The 17,825-nt window shown below is 36.1% G+C and overlaps 1 long non-coding RNA gene across 1 annotated transcript; it reads left to right on the forward strand.

Moving 5' to 3' along the window:
* Positions 1-375: 375 nt before the first annotated feature.
* Positions 376-17,249, forward strand: LOC141513053 (uncharacterized). The gene is made up of 3 exons (XR_012475687.1): positions 376-431; positions 14,047-14,139; positions 17,079-17,249. It is a non-coding gene; the product is annotated as an uncharacterized LOC141513053 (long non-coding RNA).
* Positions 17,250-17,825: the final 576 nt, after the last annotated feature.

Below are 17,825 nucleotides of genomic sequence, written 5' to 3' on the forward strand. Positions count from 1 at the left end.
TCTTTATGTCTTCCTTTCTATAAAAGGGTTATAGAAATGGAATGACCAATGCTTACTAGGACTCTTCTTGTGACTTGACTTGTGAGAGTATATATGAAGCCATTACCATATTCCAAACACTGCCCTCACCTTTAGAAATATAAATAGAAAAAGAAAGAAAATCCCTTTTCTCAAGGAACTCACCTTTTAATGGGAGAGGTGGCACATTTAGGAGTTTTCATTTGCAAGTCAAATTAAAAGACCACTCAGCCCTTTGGGTGATGATGGATCTTCACTGATGATATTTCCATGGATAAAACGATAGCCATTTCTGATGTCAAGCCATTTGACATTGCTAAGGACTTTGGTAATGAGAATTTTTTTTTCTGGGTCTTTCAGTAGCTGTGGTTTCAACTAAAAGACTCATCTGCCTTGGCGAACAGGTCTCAAAGGTCAGTTGATTCTTGAATGTATGTGCATGCCTGTACTTGTTTGTAGATCTGTAAAACCTGGAGATGTTTTCTGTTGGGTCTAGGAATCCATTTTCAGGGAGAATGGGGGAGGGATGGAAGTATACTTTTGCTTAGTTAGAATCATGGAATTATCAGATTTAATATTAAAATGGGCTTTTCCAGCTGCGGTGGGGGGTGATTTCAATCTCCTTACAATGAGCACAGTATTCACTTAAAAAGCCACAAAGAGGAGTTTATATGGATCCTGGACATAAGAGGGAACCACCAAATTTCTTCTTTTTTTATGGAACTATATTAATCTTATTTTTATTTATTTAAAAAATCTTTTATTTTTTCTCCCCAGTTACAGGTAAAAACAATTTTAACATTTGTTCTTTTTTTTTAAGTTTTGAATTCCATATTCTTTTATCCCTCCCTGAGACAATAAGTAATCTGATTTAGGTTATACATCTATAATCACATAAAACATTTCCACATCAATCATCTTTTTTTGTGGAAGAAGGCAAGAAGAAAAAAGGAAAGAAAGGAAGGGAGAGAGAAAGAAAGGAGGAAAGAAAGGAAGGAAGGATGTGGAAAATAGTTCGCTTCAATCTATATTCAGATAACAATTGTTCTTTTTCTGGAAGTAGATAGCATTTTTCTTTTTTTTAAGTTATTATCTTTTTCTTTTAAAAAAAATATTTATTTATTTAATTTATTTTTGAATTTTACAATTTTCCCCCTAATCTCACTACCCTCCCTCACCCCTCACAGGTGGTAGTCTGATAGTCTTGACATTGTTTCCATGAATAGATAGTATTTTTCATCAAGAGTCCTTTGGCATTGTCTCGAATCACTGTTTTGCTGAAAATAACTAAGTTATTCACAAGTCTCTGTACAATGTTACTGTTACTATGTACAATGTTCCCCTGATTCTGCTCACTTCACTTTGTATCCGTTCATGCAAGTCTTTGCCATTAGAGTTTCTTGAGCAGAGGAATCATGTTTATGCCTTAAAGAGTTTATCAATTTACTTTCAGAGTGAAGGATGGTTGGAGAAGGGAAACCCTAGAAGCAAAAGAATCCAGGTCAGAGGTTATTATCATAGTCCAAGAGACAGGTGATGAACTAGAGGGGTTGGCATGTGGGGGGAGAGATGTGAAAGCTGAATAAGATTGTCAGTTGTTAAGCTATGGAGGGTGAGAGTGAAAGTCAAATAATTTTAATATCTATCTAATTTATAAATATCTAATTTAATATCTAGGTCTAAACTTCCGCTTACTTTATTATAAGCCCCTGATGGCAAAAACTCTTATTTATTTTTGTATCTTTCCTAGTACCTAACCTGGACCACCAGAAGTGTTAAATGCTTAATAAATGTCTATTGATTGAATTCATAAATGAATAAATGAAATCCATGGTAATTAGAAACCATCTAAGCCATTAATTTTAGCAGAGATACTAATCAATGAAAAACTTATTGGATTTCCCATTCCTCTGGGTAGTGAGTTTATAGGATTTAGAACTGAAAGGAACCAAATTTATCTTTAAATCCAATCCTTTTGTTTTACAAATGAAGAAACTGTGGCCCAGAGGGATGACATAACCAAGGACCTGAGGATAGCAATGAACAGAATCATGTTTTAAATCCAGATCCTTTGATTCAAAATTTTGGATTTTTTCCCCCACTCTGCCTAGCTTTCTTCAAAGAAATAAAAATAGCTCATATTTACATAGTATGCTGCACTAAGTTTTACGGAACACTGTGCATACACAATATCATTTGATCCTCACAATAATTCTGGGAGGTAGGTGCTATTTTTATCGCCATTTTAGAGATGAAGAAAATGAGGCAGAAAGATGTTAAATGATTTGCACAGGGTCACACACTGTCTGAAGATTTATTCACTGTATCATCCGGTTACCTCTTCTAAGGAACTAAATAGAGTTCATAGATTTTTGGGGATGGGGTTTATAAATGAATTGGATCGTTCTCTCCTCTGAGGAACAAGGCTGGATTAAACCTGCCAATGAAATCCATAAGCTAGATGCAGTTGAGCAATTAGGATTCAGTGTGAACCAGAAAAAGTTTATTCAAGGACTATATTAGTGTAAAGGTGAACTCCAAAAAGAAGTGAAACTCTGTAATTGTAATAATCATCATTGACCCTGGAACCCCAAGGATGAAACACACCTCTTTCCTTTCAGTGGAAAGGTGGGAGGATTTGGAAGTGACATTTGATATACTTTGTTGGACTAGCTCCCTTGTTGGTTGACTTCATGGAATTGTTTTTCTTTGTTAGAAGAGAGGGCTCATGACAGTGGTGGGTGGTGGGGTGGTAGATAAAGAAATGACTGTGATGTAAAAACAGAAAGCAGCAATACAGCCTAGTTTTGAATAAAATCTGTGATTTTAAAAAAAATTATTTTTATTGGTGTGGTATAGTTGTAGTCTGGAAATTCCCTCTACCAAATACTGATTTCATACTATTGTGTAACAAGTAGTCTTAGAAAGTTGCCAGAAACCATGAGGGGTTAAGTTGCCCATAGCCATAGGGTCATTAGCTTAGAGACAATCAGGTTCAATTCACTCATTTTACAGTTAAGGAAACTGAGGCACAGAGCAGCTAAATAATACAATTGATAAAGCTCTTGAGGCAAGATTTGAACTTTTAAGTCTTTCTGACTCCAAGTCCAACACTCTACCCACTATCCCACACTGCCTGTCTGTCTCTGTCTGACTCTCTGTCTCTGTCTGTCTTTTTCCTCTCTACTGCATTTCCACAAAATTATAAACAATTAAACTTACTTTTTAAAAAAATCAAGATTATTTATGATACTTAGGGGTAAGAGATGGGGAGGGGATTGATGAAAAAGACAACATCCAATGTCAACCCCCAGGAAACTTGCTGCAGCTGGCTAGGGTTTCTAAATCCTTTGAGCTCGGAAAGGCAGCCAGAGCCTGGGCAGGTTCTTTGTACTGAGCTTCACACAGGGGGGGCACAATTCGAAGGGTGGGTGTCAAACCCACCCAGGTGGTTTCATGACCCCAATGATATTTGTTCCGATCTCAATGGGGTTTCAACAAAACCACAGTGACTTCCTCCCTGCAAGAAGCCTGCAAATGCTGTTGGGTTGTGCATGGAGACCCTTATACATTGCAGACCAAGCTATGGACTTAGCAAAGTAATTCAGTTCCCAAGTCGGATGAGCTCACAAGATCCAGTTGTGACCACAGACACAAAGTGGTGGGGAAACAAAACCATCCCAATTGTGTTTAGGCAGACTGGTGGCTTGGCTAACATTTAGGTCAAAGTAGAGAATCACAGAACTTCAGATCTTGAAGGCTTTTCAGCTAGTGGGGCACCGGAGACCGTTCAGTGCCTGGACTTGACTTCTAATCTCAGCTCTGTCATTTATTAACTCTGTGGCCTTGGGCCACTTATCTAACCTCAACGTGTCTCAATATTCTCATCTGTAAAATGAAGAAGTTGAATTCCATCAATCAACAAATCTGCTTTCAACGAGTTTTTATATGTCGAATACCATATCAAGTTATTTGGTTGCAAATACATAAAAGAAACTGTCTCCTACCATCAAAAAAACTTATGTTCCATTGAGGGAGACAACAAGTATTGTAATTATGTGAAAAAAATCTATCAAGATAAACACACAAATACAAGATAATGGTGGGGAGTGTTCTAAGTAGCTATAGAGATGAGGTAAGAGGACATGTAAAAGACTCAATAACCTCTAAGGGCCCATTAACCCTGAATCAAGGATCCTTTGCCTACCAAGATCATCTTTAATTCTTGATTCTATTCTTTTTTCTTAATTTTATTTTATTTTTCCAGTTACAAGCAGTTAGCTTTCAACTTTCATCCATTTGTAGGTTTATGACTTCCACATTTTTTCTACCACCTCTCTCCCCTCCCCTCCAGTGAACAATCTGGTAAAGTTGTATATGTATAATCTTTCTTTACATATTTCCAAATTAGTTATGTTGTGAAAGGTGAATTAGACTTCAGGGGGAAAACCATGAGAAAGAACCTAAAACCACCACCCCAACATTACCTTTAAAAAATGAACATGATATGCTTTGTTCTGCAATCAGACTCCAGAGTTTTTTCTTTGAATATGGTGGTATTGTCTATAGCAGGTCTCTCAGGATTGCCCTTGATCCCTGAACTGCACATGTAGCTGAGAGAAGCTGCATCCATCAAAGTTGATCATCTCACAGTGTTATTATTAGTGTGTACAATGTTCTCTTGGTTCTGTTCAGTTCACTCAGCATCAGACTCTGAAAATCTTTCCATGCTTTTCTAAAGTCTGCCCACTCATGATTTCTTACAGAACAATAAGAGACTCCATTATTTTTTTTTTTTTAGGTTTTTCATAAGGCAAACGGGGTTAAGTGGCTTGCCCAAGGCCACACAGCTAGGTAATTATTAAGTGTCTGAGGCCGGATTTGAACCCAGGTACTCTTGACTCCAGGGCTGGTGCTCTATCCACTATGCCACCCAGCTGCCCGAGACTCCATTATTGATCTAGGTCCTATACCAGGCAGATATACCCTCTATCACAACCAAAAAAACCCCAACAAATCAACTATCCAGTCTCAACTTAAAAGATATCCAGAAATAGGACCCCTACTGCTTTCAATTCAATTTTAGACAACTCTTATTTATTATTAAATGGGGATGGGGAGGTTCCTTACTTCAAGATGAAATCTACCACTTGGTAATTTCTATCCACCTCATCTAGTTTTTAACTTAGGGGCCAAACAGAAGAAAGGTAATCCTTCCTTCCACAAGCTAGCCTTCAAATATGTAAAATAAAATTCTTTGATAATAAGGGCTGGCTCTCTGAAAGAAAGAAGGAGGTAAACAAAGAGAAAATTAGGTGGTATAAAAAGAAAAGATGGTAATAACATTTATTTTAAAAAGTACTTGAAGACAGATAGTAACCTCCCACTCCTCCCCACCCTCCCCCAACTAAAGTGTTCTGTAGGTTAAAATCCTCTTTTCCTTTAATGGCTCTCCATATTGTATGATCCCTGGTAAATTCAGTTCAATAAATGTTTAACTAAACTTGAGGAGAACCGGTTAATCCCAAACCAGAGTTTAACTAAGATCAGTTCCTGTTCTCTGAGAATTCCAGTAGGAAATTGATTATATACTTGCAAAATATATATTTGCAAAATATATATTGATTATATATTTGCAAAAATCATCACAACATTAACTAGATTCACATAATAAAAGCTTGAGATGTCCTTCAAGGCCATCCAGTCCCACCCCTCTTATTTTGCAGATGAGGAAACTGAGGTCCTGAGAAGTTCAAATGACATGCCCAAAGTTCCATAAAGAAAGGTGAGTTTATGACTTAAAATCCAGTGCTTCCCCATCCCCCCATACCATACTGTCACCCAAATATCATAGTAACACATTAAAGAAATGCAGGGGTTGCTTGGTGTTGCAGCAGGAAGAGCACCAGCCCTGGAGTCAGGAGGATCTGAATTCAAATCCAGCCTGAGATACCTTGAGAGTTTCTATATATGTGACCCTGGGCAAGTCACTTAATCCCAATTGCCTTGCCAAAAAAATTGCAAACTATTAGGACCATGTTAAATTTCATATATATATTTCCTCCACTCCCAAAGGCCATTGCAAATTCATGATTTAAGCACAATTCTCTTTTTTGTTCTTCATACAGCAGAATGTTTATTGATATTGTCAAGTTGATAATAAGAATAGGGGCTAGCCCCAAATTTGGCTGATACAGAGAATTCCTGGTTGAGGAAATTCCCTTCGCTGGTGCATGTGAACAATTTCTCTGCAACATGGAGACATAGCAAATTTCCTGGACCAGTGCACTGAGATGTGAAGGGATGTGCTCAGGGTAAAAGAGCTGCTATGTGTCAGAGGCAGGTCATGCATACAGATCTTCCTGATTTGCAGGCCAGATCTCTATCTTTGTTGTTGTTCACTCATTTTTTAGTTATCTGACTTTTTGTGACCCCATTTGGGGTTTTCTTGGCAAAGATACTGGAGTGGTTTGCTATTTCCTTCTCCAACTCATTTGACAAATGAAGAAACTGAGACAGAGTGAAGTGACTTGCCCAGGGTCACACAGCTGGTAAATATCTGAAACTGGATTTGAACTTGCATTTTCTGTTCTATAGGCCAGAAACTCTATCCACTGTGCTACTGAGTTGCCCAGATCTCTATCTACTACTTGAAATCAATTAAGAAGAGGAGTCTAGGGGCGGCTAGGTGGCGCAGTGGATAGAGCACCGGCCCTGGAGTCAGGAGGACCTGAGTTCAAATCTGACCCTTGGGCAAGTCACTTAACCTCATTGCCTTGCAAAAACCTAAAAAAGAAAAAAAAGAAGAGGAGTCTGTCTTATTAATCAAGAAATATTTATTAAGCATTTGGTATAAACAAGACATTCTACTAAGCACTATCTTTGCAAAGCTCAATATGTGTCTACTCTAGATAAGTGTTAACAAAAATGTAGTAATGGGAGAGAGTGACAGAGAAATTTATAAGAGTTAGAATTTATATAGTATTTTAAGGTTTGCAAAGCACTTTGTTTCATTTGATCTCGCAACAACCCTGGAGGTCAATACTATTATTATTTCCATTTGACTGATGAGGGAGACAGATAATCAGGGTCACACAACCAGTGAGTATTGGAGACTGATTTTGAACTCAGATCTTCTGGGCTATTCTAGGTCCAGTGTTCTATCCACTGTGTAACTTAGCATCATTACTTAAGCCTCATTATTGTCTTCAAACATCACACACAGAGATCAAACTCATTCTATTTAAGTAGTCTTCACCAACCAGCAAGCATTTGTTATTTTTTGGTAGGTTCTTTCTTCATATATATATATATATATATATATATGTATATATATATGTATATATATACATATATATGTATATGTATATGTATATATATATATGGTATTTATTTATTTTTCCAATTACATACTAAGATAGCTTTCAACAATCATTTTCTGCAAGGTTTTAAGTTTCACATTTCCCTCCCCCCCTGAAAGAAAGCAATCTAATATAGGTTATACATGTATAACTATGTTAAACATATTAACGATGTCGTGAAAGAAGAATCAAATTGGGACAGGAAAAAAGCATTAGAGAAAGAAAAAATCATAAAACATAAAACAACTTCTAAAAATTTAAGATAGTAAGTTTTATTATGCATTTGAATTCCACAATTCCTTCTCTGGATGTGGATGGTATTTTCCGTCACAAGTCTTTTAGAATTGTCTTTGATTATTGTATTGCTGAAATGGACAAGTCCATCAAAGTTGTTCATCACCCAATGTTACTGTTATTGTGTACAGTGTTCTTCTGGTTCTACCTCACTTCACTCAGCATCAGTTCATGCAAGTCTTTCCAGGCTATTCCGAAGTCCCATGTCTCATGATTTCTTGTAGAACAATAGTGTTCCATCACAATCATATACCACCATTTGTTCAGCCATTCCCCAATTGACGAGTATCCCCTCAATTTCCAATTCTTTGCCACCACAAAAAGAGCAGCTATAAATATTTTGTACACATGGGTTTTTTTACTCTTTTTTTTTGTTATCTCTTTGGGATACAGATCTAGTAGTGGTATTCCAGCAAGCATTTATTAAGCAAAGAAACAGCCTTGGACTTGGAGTCAGGAAGACCCGAGTTCAAATCCAGTCTCAAATACTTGCTAGCTATGTGACCTTGAGCAAATTACTTTACTCTTTTTGCCTCAGTTTCCTTATCTGTAAAATGAGCTAGAGAAGGAAGTGGCAAACCAACCCATTTAAGCTTTATCAAGAAAACCCCAAATAAGGTTACTAAGGATTGGAAACAAATGAACAACACCCACAACAATATTCAAGGCATGATGCTCTGGAAATTCAAAAACAGACAAATAAATAGTCACTGTCCTCAAGGGGCCATGCATTCCATTAGAGGAGGCCACAATGCTTTTGTAACAAAGTAGACAGAACATCATACCCGGAGTCAGGAGGACCTGACTTCAAATTTGTTCCCAGAAACTTTCTAGTTGTGTGACTCTGGGCAAGTCACTTAATCCTAATTGCCTCATAAACATAAATACATTCATGTACACTCATATACACACATATTATACAGCTACAAATATATATATATATATATACATATATATATATATATATATATATATAAAGATAGATAGAGAGAGAGAAAGAGAATAACATATTCAAACATAATGCTTAGTTTCCAAATTAGCAAGTCACATCCTCAGAAGGTGGCCTCTCTGGTTCCTCTCAGTGCTCCAGGGTTTACCCTTGCCAGGATTATAATTGCTCAATCTGCAATAAAAATCACTGAAGCAGAGCTCTGAGTCAGCGGCACTTTTTTAAAGAGTCCATGGTCCCCTAATAAAGCAGACCTCAGATCTTTCTCAAGATCTGAAATGCCCCCTTTTCTAAGACTTAATGTTAGATTTGATACTTGAACAGGAAGATTTGATACTTGAACAGGATCCCATTGGTTGATAGACCTTGATTTGAGGACTGAAGATGATATGATATATTAGTCAAAAAATGGCATGTTAGCATGGGAGTCTCAGGTTGGGTGAAGCATGGGACATTTTCACAGACTAAATGGCCTTAAGATGGTCACCTATTCATGTTGACCAAGAGAGAATAGTCTATAGGTACTATTCTTTCTGGAGGACTTTTATTTTTAGGGGTTTTTTTTTGCAAGGCAATGGGGTCAAGTGACTTGCCCAAGGTCACACAGCTAGATCATTATTAGGTGTCTGAGATCAGATTTGAATTCAGGACCTCCTGACTCCAGGGCCAGTGCTCTATTCACTGCACCACCTGGCTGCCCCTCTCTGGAGGACTTCAAAAATTTTCTTTAATGATTGATTTATTTATTTTCACAGTATCACAATAATCTTAGTGTGAAAATAAAAATAAACTCCCCTCTCCACCAAAAATATAGAGAAACTTCAAGAGAAATGAAGTGAGAAAAAAAGTTCAAATAGTGTTTCAGAGAGAAAAAAAGTCTCTGTTCAGATACCATGGGCTCTGTCTCTGGGATGGATTGCATTCTTTATCATAACTCCATCAGAGAAGTTGTTTCAATATTTTTTCCCACAATTGCTAATACTAACTGTATTATCCCTGGAGGACTTTCTAATGTACTCGAGTCACTTCTGCCATGCTGGTTTTAATCACCATAACAAGTTAAAACAGGGTGGAGGTCCTCCATGGTGGAACTTCCTATGATTTAGCAACTGAATTTGCAATCTTCAGTCTACAGCTCTGGGTCCCAATGTACAGGACTTTTGACCACTATCCCTATGGAACTATCCCATATTGATATGTCAAAATGATTAATGCTGATCAGATATGAATAAGAGTCCAAATGTGTCATTTTTCACATCTGAAGGAATGGGAAGTATATTTTCTAATCTAATTCATGAGTTCCAGTGACTGAATTCCCCTCTATCAATATTAGTTGATATAAATTAGTCAATCAGACTCAATTACTTTTTAGGATGGGGTGCTTACTGAGATGCCGGAATTCAAAGCATCCCCTTCCCCCAGATAAGTCTGTGATATACTCTCCCATCAATACATGCAGAGGCCATAGGAAGATGGGCACAAACTTAGGGAGCTCATGTGCCAAAGAGATAATTCACTGCTCCTGGCTGCTGAAGTCTTTCTTCCCCCTTAAGGGGTTTTTCATAAAAACCCCTTTAGCTTTTCCTCTGGGGTCCTCATAAAGCTTGAATCTGCCTTTCCTTTTCAAGCCGAGCCTATTCTCAACTCCCAATGTGGCCACTGCCACCGACTGTTCATATCCCAACAACACAGTTAGGATGCCAATGAAAGAAGTCAAATTCTACCAACCCTTTGGATATTCAAGGTTCTCCTCAGCTGAGGTGACTGGGGAGGAAACTAAGACTGAGAATGGAAGTGCTTTCCTCCCTTATCCTTAGTGATTCTTCAAGAATCAGGCTAGAACTATTCTCTCCCAATTTATCATTTCCTAAAATTTACCCGATTTGAAGCCAGCTTTGGAATTCAAACCCATTCCTCAGGCTGACCAACTCCTCCATCAATCAGAACAGATTTCCTATCAACATTACTTCTCATCCAATGACTTTCAAGGACTTTTCAACTTAGTCTAACATTTTTGAATGAGGTATTGTCAACAGTCCATATCTCTGAGCTTATGGACTCCATCAAGATATTTTCTCTGTTTTAAGTTATTAGGGAATGGCATACAATCGCTTAGGAATAAGTGCTTGATGTGTATATATATATATATTATATATATATATATATATATATATATATATATATATATATATATATATATATATATATATATATATAATTTGTTCCCTTTTCCTAATTGTAGTTAGGGTGAGATGATTTGATCCCCTGACTCATTGAACCCTAACCTTATAGGAAGTCATTTTAGGAGTGGGGATGGTGGTGGGAGGTGTGGGGGATCAGAAATCAGTTGATTTTGTAATAAACAAAAAGAAGATTCTATTTTATGATTCATTAAAAGAAAGAAAAGATTCTCCCATCATTCAAGTGTTTTGTGAAATCAGAGCTGAGGGGAAAACTTTGTTGCATATCTTGGGAAATTTCATGAAGGAAATGGAATTTTATTTTTTTAATTAAATTTTATTAGTTTTTCCTCTCTTTTCTATTCATTTGATCATTGAACTATGATAAAACTAAAGAAAAGAAACTCTTATAACAAATTCTCATAGTCAAGGTAAAGAAGTTCCCGCATTGGCATATGCAAAAACATGTGATAATAAAGATCAGAATTTAATCATGTTAGAAAATGATGCCACTTGATGTAGTGCTTTAAAAATTATTTGGCAAAGAAATTAGAGAGAAAGATGAAAATTTTTATTTCAAAGTAAATTTGTAATATTTATGTAATTATTTGTATTTAAAGAGCCATTATTACACTGGTAAGAGAAAGAAAAGATTTATTATCAACTCTAATTCCCTTATGAGTTTATGTGCCTAGACTTACCTTTCTGAAAGGAGGCAGTTGGTCCTCTGGAAGCATGGTTTCATCTTTGGTCTTCTGAAATCATGAATTTATCATTCCATTAATCAGAAATCCAAAGTCTTTCAAATTCATTTTTCTTTCTAGTGTTGGTGCCATTGTATAAATTGTTTTCCTAGTTTTGCTTACAAAACTGCATCAGACAATGGAAGTTTCACTATTTCCTCTTAAATTGTCCATTTCTTCATATCTTAATGGAACAATAATATTTTATTTACATTCATATGTCTATTTATCAATTTTCCAAAAGATGGACATCTATTTAGTTTTTCATTTTTTTACTTCTATGAAAGGAGCTACCATAATATTTTTATACATATAGTATTTTTTCTTTTTTCTTGTTGGGGAATGTGACATTTGATTTGAACTTTAAAGGATAGCTAAGATTTCTGTTGGCAAGGAGGAAGACATTAAATTTCATATCCCAGTCTTAACTTTCTGTATCCAGTTTTTTGTTTCCTGTTTCAAATTATGTTCATAGACCCACCCTAGCTTTTTGACATGTCAATGTCACTATTTCAAAATGATTCTCAGGACAAATATTTTTTAATTCCCTTTTAATAAAAAGGGAATTCAAAGGCAATATGGCAAAGTAAACAGAGGACTGACCTTGGAGCCAGGAAAACCTGAGTTTAATTCCCTCTTCTGAAAATCACTTAACTCCTCAGTAATCTCTCCTTTTAGAAGCAACATCAGTCAAGTCTACTCTTCTGACTCTGATAATTCATAGTGAGTCTGTCCATCCTTGCATTTGACTGCTCCCTTGCTAGTTAATATAATGAATTTCTCTTCTATAATTTGTGTGTGTGTGTGTGTGTGTGTGTGTGTGTGTGTGTGTGTGTGCATGTGTGCCTCCCTCTTACTATTTCTTTCTGTTTCATCAACTTAGTGGGCTATATCTTCACTAAAGCAGATACTATTAAAATTGGAAGGAGAGTTGTCACGGATCACCTAGCCCAGTCCCCTTATTTTACACATGAGACCAAGACTTTTTTTTTTTAGGTTTTTGCAAGGCAATGGGGTTAAGTGGCTTGCCCAAGGCCACACGGCTAGGTAATTATTAAATGAGACCAAGACTTCTTGAGGGAAGTTAAATGACTTGCCTTGAGGTCAGCCAGTGAGTTGGTGGTAGAGGTGGGACTTCCTGACTGTAATTGTAAAAGTTAAATATTTCCTGGAAGAGGCTCAGATTGCATGTACAATCAAACCTCCAGGACTCTAATTACATGGAATTTCTGAGTCTCTCTAATTTTTTTAGGAAAGAAGACAATTTTAAGACACCAAAGATTTCTGTCAAAAGAAAAAAATGTAGGCTATATTGTGGTGTAGAAATATATGCCTTCTATAGCTTCTATATCTACAATGCTCTATAAAGGAATTTCATACTCAAAGAGATAATCTTAATGCAAAGAGTGTACAGAATTGTTAGACTAGAATAAGATATGTATAAATAAACACTTGACAAACTTTATATGTGTGTGTGTGTTTGTGTGTATAAATATCAGTTATTTTTACCAGTACAGGCCAGTTAAAAATGACATAAAAATACAAAATGTAAAATAGGCTCAACAGCTACCTTTCTTTTAAAAAAAATATTTAATTAATTTATTTTTTCCAGTGTCACGCAATGGTAGTTTTCAACAATCACTTTTTTGCAAAGTTGTGAGTTTTGTGTTTTCCTCCCTCCCTTCCTCCCTGCCCTCCATTCTCCCCCTGACAGGAAGCAATCTAATATAAGTTATACATGTGTAACCATAACAGTTATCTTTCTTAAGCATACAGAGAGAAAGCATGCTACCATGCTAACAATCCAGCAAGTTCTATTAGCTAAATGCGATTCCTGAATTATTCACTAGGTGTCACTCTAATTGATCCAACAGCCAAGTCCTCTTCAAGTTAGTGTCTTGTCCAGTGAGAGAGAAGACTGAAGTTAGTCCATTTTCTAACATGTTATAGTCTCCCTGATGGCCACTAGAGAGTGCAAGTACTGCACTTTCACATACCTAGGCTACTCCCCCAGCACCTAAGGCCTGCATAATGTAAAAGAAGTTTTGTTAACTCCTTTCTGACCTGGTCTCTAATTAATCTAGGGGATGAAATGAAATATTAAAATATAAACTATTATAGATGCTATATAAAATATGAAACCTACTCTCTGGAACCCCTTTCAACTCCATACTAGCTCTATCCCCCACAAAATAGTTTACTTTCTTAGTTCTTTTTTCATGATACTCATAGATCCATACATTTCACTATTTTTGTGATCACAGGTTTTTTTTTTTAGTTCTTTTTTGCAAGGCAATGGAGTTAAGTGGCTTGCCCAAGGCCACACAGCTAGGTCATTATTAAGTGTATGAGGCTGGATTTGAATGCAGGTACTCCTAACTCCAGGGCTGGTGCTCTATCCACCGCACCACCTAGCTGTCCCCTGATGGCATGTTTTAAACACATGAAATTCGGTACAGAGAAACTGATAAATTCTCCTCATCATGTCTGTCTCCCCACAGGATTGTCTGCATGACCAATAAGAAACTCCCAGATCATGTGCACTTGTGATTTATAAAAAGAAGAGGTTTTAACTTTCCTCCATCAGAGACAGTGTAAGTGGCTTTGTGACTAGGGTGTTGGGTTTAGAATTAGGAAGACCTAAATTAAAATCCTACCTCTATTCGTTCTGTGTCAAAAATCACCTCAGCTCTTCCTGTCTCAATTTCAACTGTAAAATGAAGATAATAATAGCATCTTCCTCTCAGAATTGTTGTGAGGATCTTTGTAAAGTGCTTAGCACAAAGTAGACTTTCCTTCCATCTCTTCCTCCCTTCCTTCTTTCTTTTCTTTTTTCTCCCTCCCTTCCTTTCTTTCTCCCTCATTTCTTTCTTTTCTCCTTCTCTCCCTCCCTCTATTCCTTCCTTCCTTCCTTCATTCTCTCTTCTAGTTCTGCTTACATCACTTTGTATTAATTCATGTATCAGTTCATGTAGATTTTCAGGTTTTTCTGAAATCATCCTTCTTGTCATTTGTAATAACACGATAATATTCCATTACAATCACATACCACAACTTGTTCAGCCATTCCCTAATTGATGGGCATCCCTTCGATTTCCAATTCTTAAGAGTACCACAAAAGAGCTGCCATTTTTGTATAAATAGTTCCTCTTCCCACCCTCCCCCACCTTTAAAATCAATCTCTTTGGGGTATAGATTTAGCATAGTATTTTTGAATCAAAATTTTGAAGAGCTTCAGTTTTGTAACTCTTTGCCATAGTTGTAAAGTGCTCTCCAGAATGGTTGGAGCAGGTCAAAACCTCACCAACAGTGTAACAGTATGCCAATTTTACACACATCTGCTCCAACATTTCTCATTTTCTGTTTTTTTGTCATATTAGCCAATCTGATAGGAGTGAGGTGGTACCTCAGAGTTTTGTTTCGTTTGCTTGTTTTCTTTGGGGTTAAGTGGCTTGCCCAAGGTCACATAGCTAGGTAATTAGCAAGTGTCTTAGGCTGGATTTGAACTCAGGATCTCTTGACTCCAGGGCCGGTGCTCTATCCACTGCGCCACCTAGCTGATCCTCAGAGTTGTTTTAATTTGTATTTTCTAATCGATAGTGAACTAGAGAATTTTTTTCATATGACTATATATATATATATAAAGTTTTGATTCCTTTGTCTGAAAATTGCCTTTTATGTCCTTTCACTGCCTATATATTTGAGAAATGAAGCATTTATTGGAAATATTTACTGCAATCATTTCCTCCATATTTCTGCTTTCCTTCTACTTTTGGTTACATTGGTTTATTTGTTCAAAATCTTTTTAATTTTCTGTAATCAAAATGATCCATTTTATATTTCATAATGTACACTCTATCTTGTTTGATTTTCAATTCTTCCCTTATCCATTGATCTGACAGGTAAACTGTTTTATGTTCTCTTAATTTACTTATAATAACCTTTATGTGTAAATCACTGTACCCATTTTTACTTTATTTTGGTAAATGATATGAGATGTTGATCTATACTTATTTTATAACATACTATTTTTCAGTTTTCTCAGCAGGTTTTTGTCAAATAATGAATCTTTATCTAAAAGCATGAATCTTGGGACTTATCAAACACTAGGCTACAATAGTCATTTACTACAAGGTCTTGTGTACAAATCTATTCCACTGATCCACTACTCTATTTCTTAGCCAGTACCAGATTGTTTAGATAAGACAGTTTGACTAGACTATCTTCCTTCACATTTTATTTCATTGATTTCTTGATATTTTAAAATCTTTTTTCTTTAGATGAATTTTGTTATGATTTATTTTAGCTTTATAAAATAATTTTTGCTAGTTTGATTGGTATGGCATTGAATAAGTAGATTAATTTAGGTAGAATTGTTATTTTTATTATATTGATTCAGCCTATCCATGAGCAATTAATATTTTTTCCAATTGTTTAGATTTCATTTTATTTGCATGAAAATTGTTTTGTAATTGTTTTCCTATAATTCCTCGGTTTGTCTTAGAAGATGAACTCTCAAGTATTTTATGTTGTTTTTTAATTTTTTCAATTGAAATTTCTTTCTTTCTTTTTTTTTTCAAGGCAATGGGGTTAAATGACTTGCCCAAGGTCACACAACTAGGCAATTATTATTAGGTGTCTGAGGTTGTATTTGAACTCAGGTACTCCTGACTCCCGGCCAGTGCTTTATCCACTGTGCCACCTAGCCACCCCTTCTCTTTCTATTTCTTACAGCTGGACTGTATTGTATAATATGTACAAATGCTGATGAATTATGTAAGTTTATTTTATATTCTGCAACTTTGATGAAGTTTTAATTACTTCAATTAGTTTTTAAGTTGATTCTCTAGGGTTCTCTAAGTAAACCAACATATCATTTTCAAAGAACTGCCTATTCTTGCCTATTGAGGGCATCTAGGTGGCATAGTGGATAGAACACCGGATTCAGGAGGATGGGAGTTTGAATCTGGCCTCAGTCACTTGCCACTTACTAGCTGTGTGACCTTGGGCAAGTCGTTTACCTCTATTGCCCCACATGCAGGGCCATCTCCAGTCATCCTGATTCATATCTCGTCATTGGACCTAGATGGCTCTGGGGGAGAAACTGAGGCCAGTGACTTAGCACAGCACCTCCCTCATTCAAATCCAATTCATATGCTTGTCATGACATTGTCTCCCTTTTGTCATGGTCTTTTTTGAAAATGAAATTATTATCATTGCCTATTCTAATTCCTTCAATTTCTTTTTCTTTTTGCTAAAGCTAACATTTTAAATACAATATTGAATAATAATGGTGATAATGGACATCCTTATTTCACTCCTGATTTTATTAGAAAGGTTTTTAGCTTCTCCCCACTACAGATAATGATAGCTGATGGTTTTAGATAAATAACTTTTCATTTTAAGGTAAACTACATTTATTCCTATGTTCTCAAGTGTTTTTAATAGGAATGGGTTTTTAATAGGAGTGCTGAATAATAATCATAAAAGCTTTTTCTGAAATGTTTTATTTGTTACAATTTGTTCTATATAGGTTGGAGAAGAGTGACAGTGATGTTAAAAAAAGAGGAGAGGGGAGGAAAGCATCCATAAAACTTCAAAAAAGTCAAGGAATATGGAGGCTGAGAAAACCATCTTGGATCTGGTGTTGAGATCACTGAAAGCAGTTTCTGCTGGGAAATAACAGTTGCATCAAATTTATGTAATAAATAGGTAATCAGATGAACAAAAAATTTTAAATTATTGATTGTTTATTCACATATCACCTTCCCCCCCAAAATAACCTTCAGTATCATTTCAACAAATAATAGAAAGAAAAGAGCAGGTTGTGTGTGTGTGTGGTGGGGAAACAGTTTGGCAAACCTAATCTATATAGCAAATATTTCTCACAGTAAATGTGATATTCTGCATCCAGAGTCCCTCACCTCTACAAAGGAGGAAGGGAGGTACAATTTTTCATCTTTCCTTTGGAGCTAAACTTGGTTATTATAATTACACAATGTCCTATTAACTGAACAGATTTCTATGCTGAAACTCCAGCACTTTTATAATTGTAATTTCTAATGGTTTCCTTTGTTCTGGAACTCATGTGACTGGTTTTCTCAATGTCTTCATGGAAGATACCCTTCCTTACTTGGCTTTTTGCCATTTAAGTCATTAAGTGAATTCACTCATCCCTAGAGGTTCACATCCTCTTTTAAAAACTGCAGATAAAAAACATTTTAAATGGATTTTTCGTTCTCCCCATCCCCTCCTTCTTGCTAGTGGTAGTTTGTTGATC

The sequence above is a fragment of the Macrotis lagotis genome, chromosome 1 (genome assembly GCF_037893015.1).
Source record: "Macrotis lagotis isolate mMagLag1 chromosome 1, bilby.v1.9.chrom.fasta, whole genome shotgun sequence".
In the NCBI taxonomy this organism is placed as follows: domain Eukaryota; kingdom Metazoa; phylum Chordata; class Mammalia; order Peramelemorphia; family Peramelidae; genus Macrotis; species Macrotis lagotis.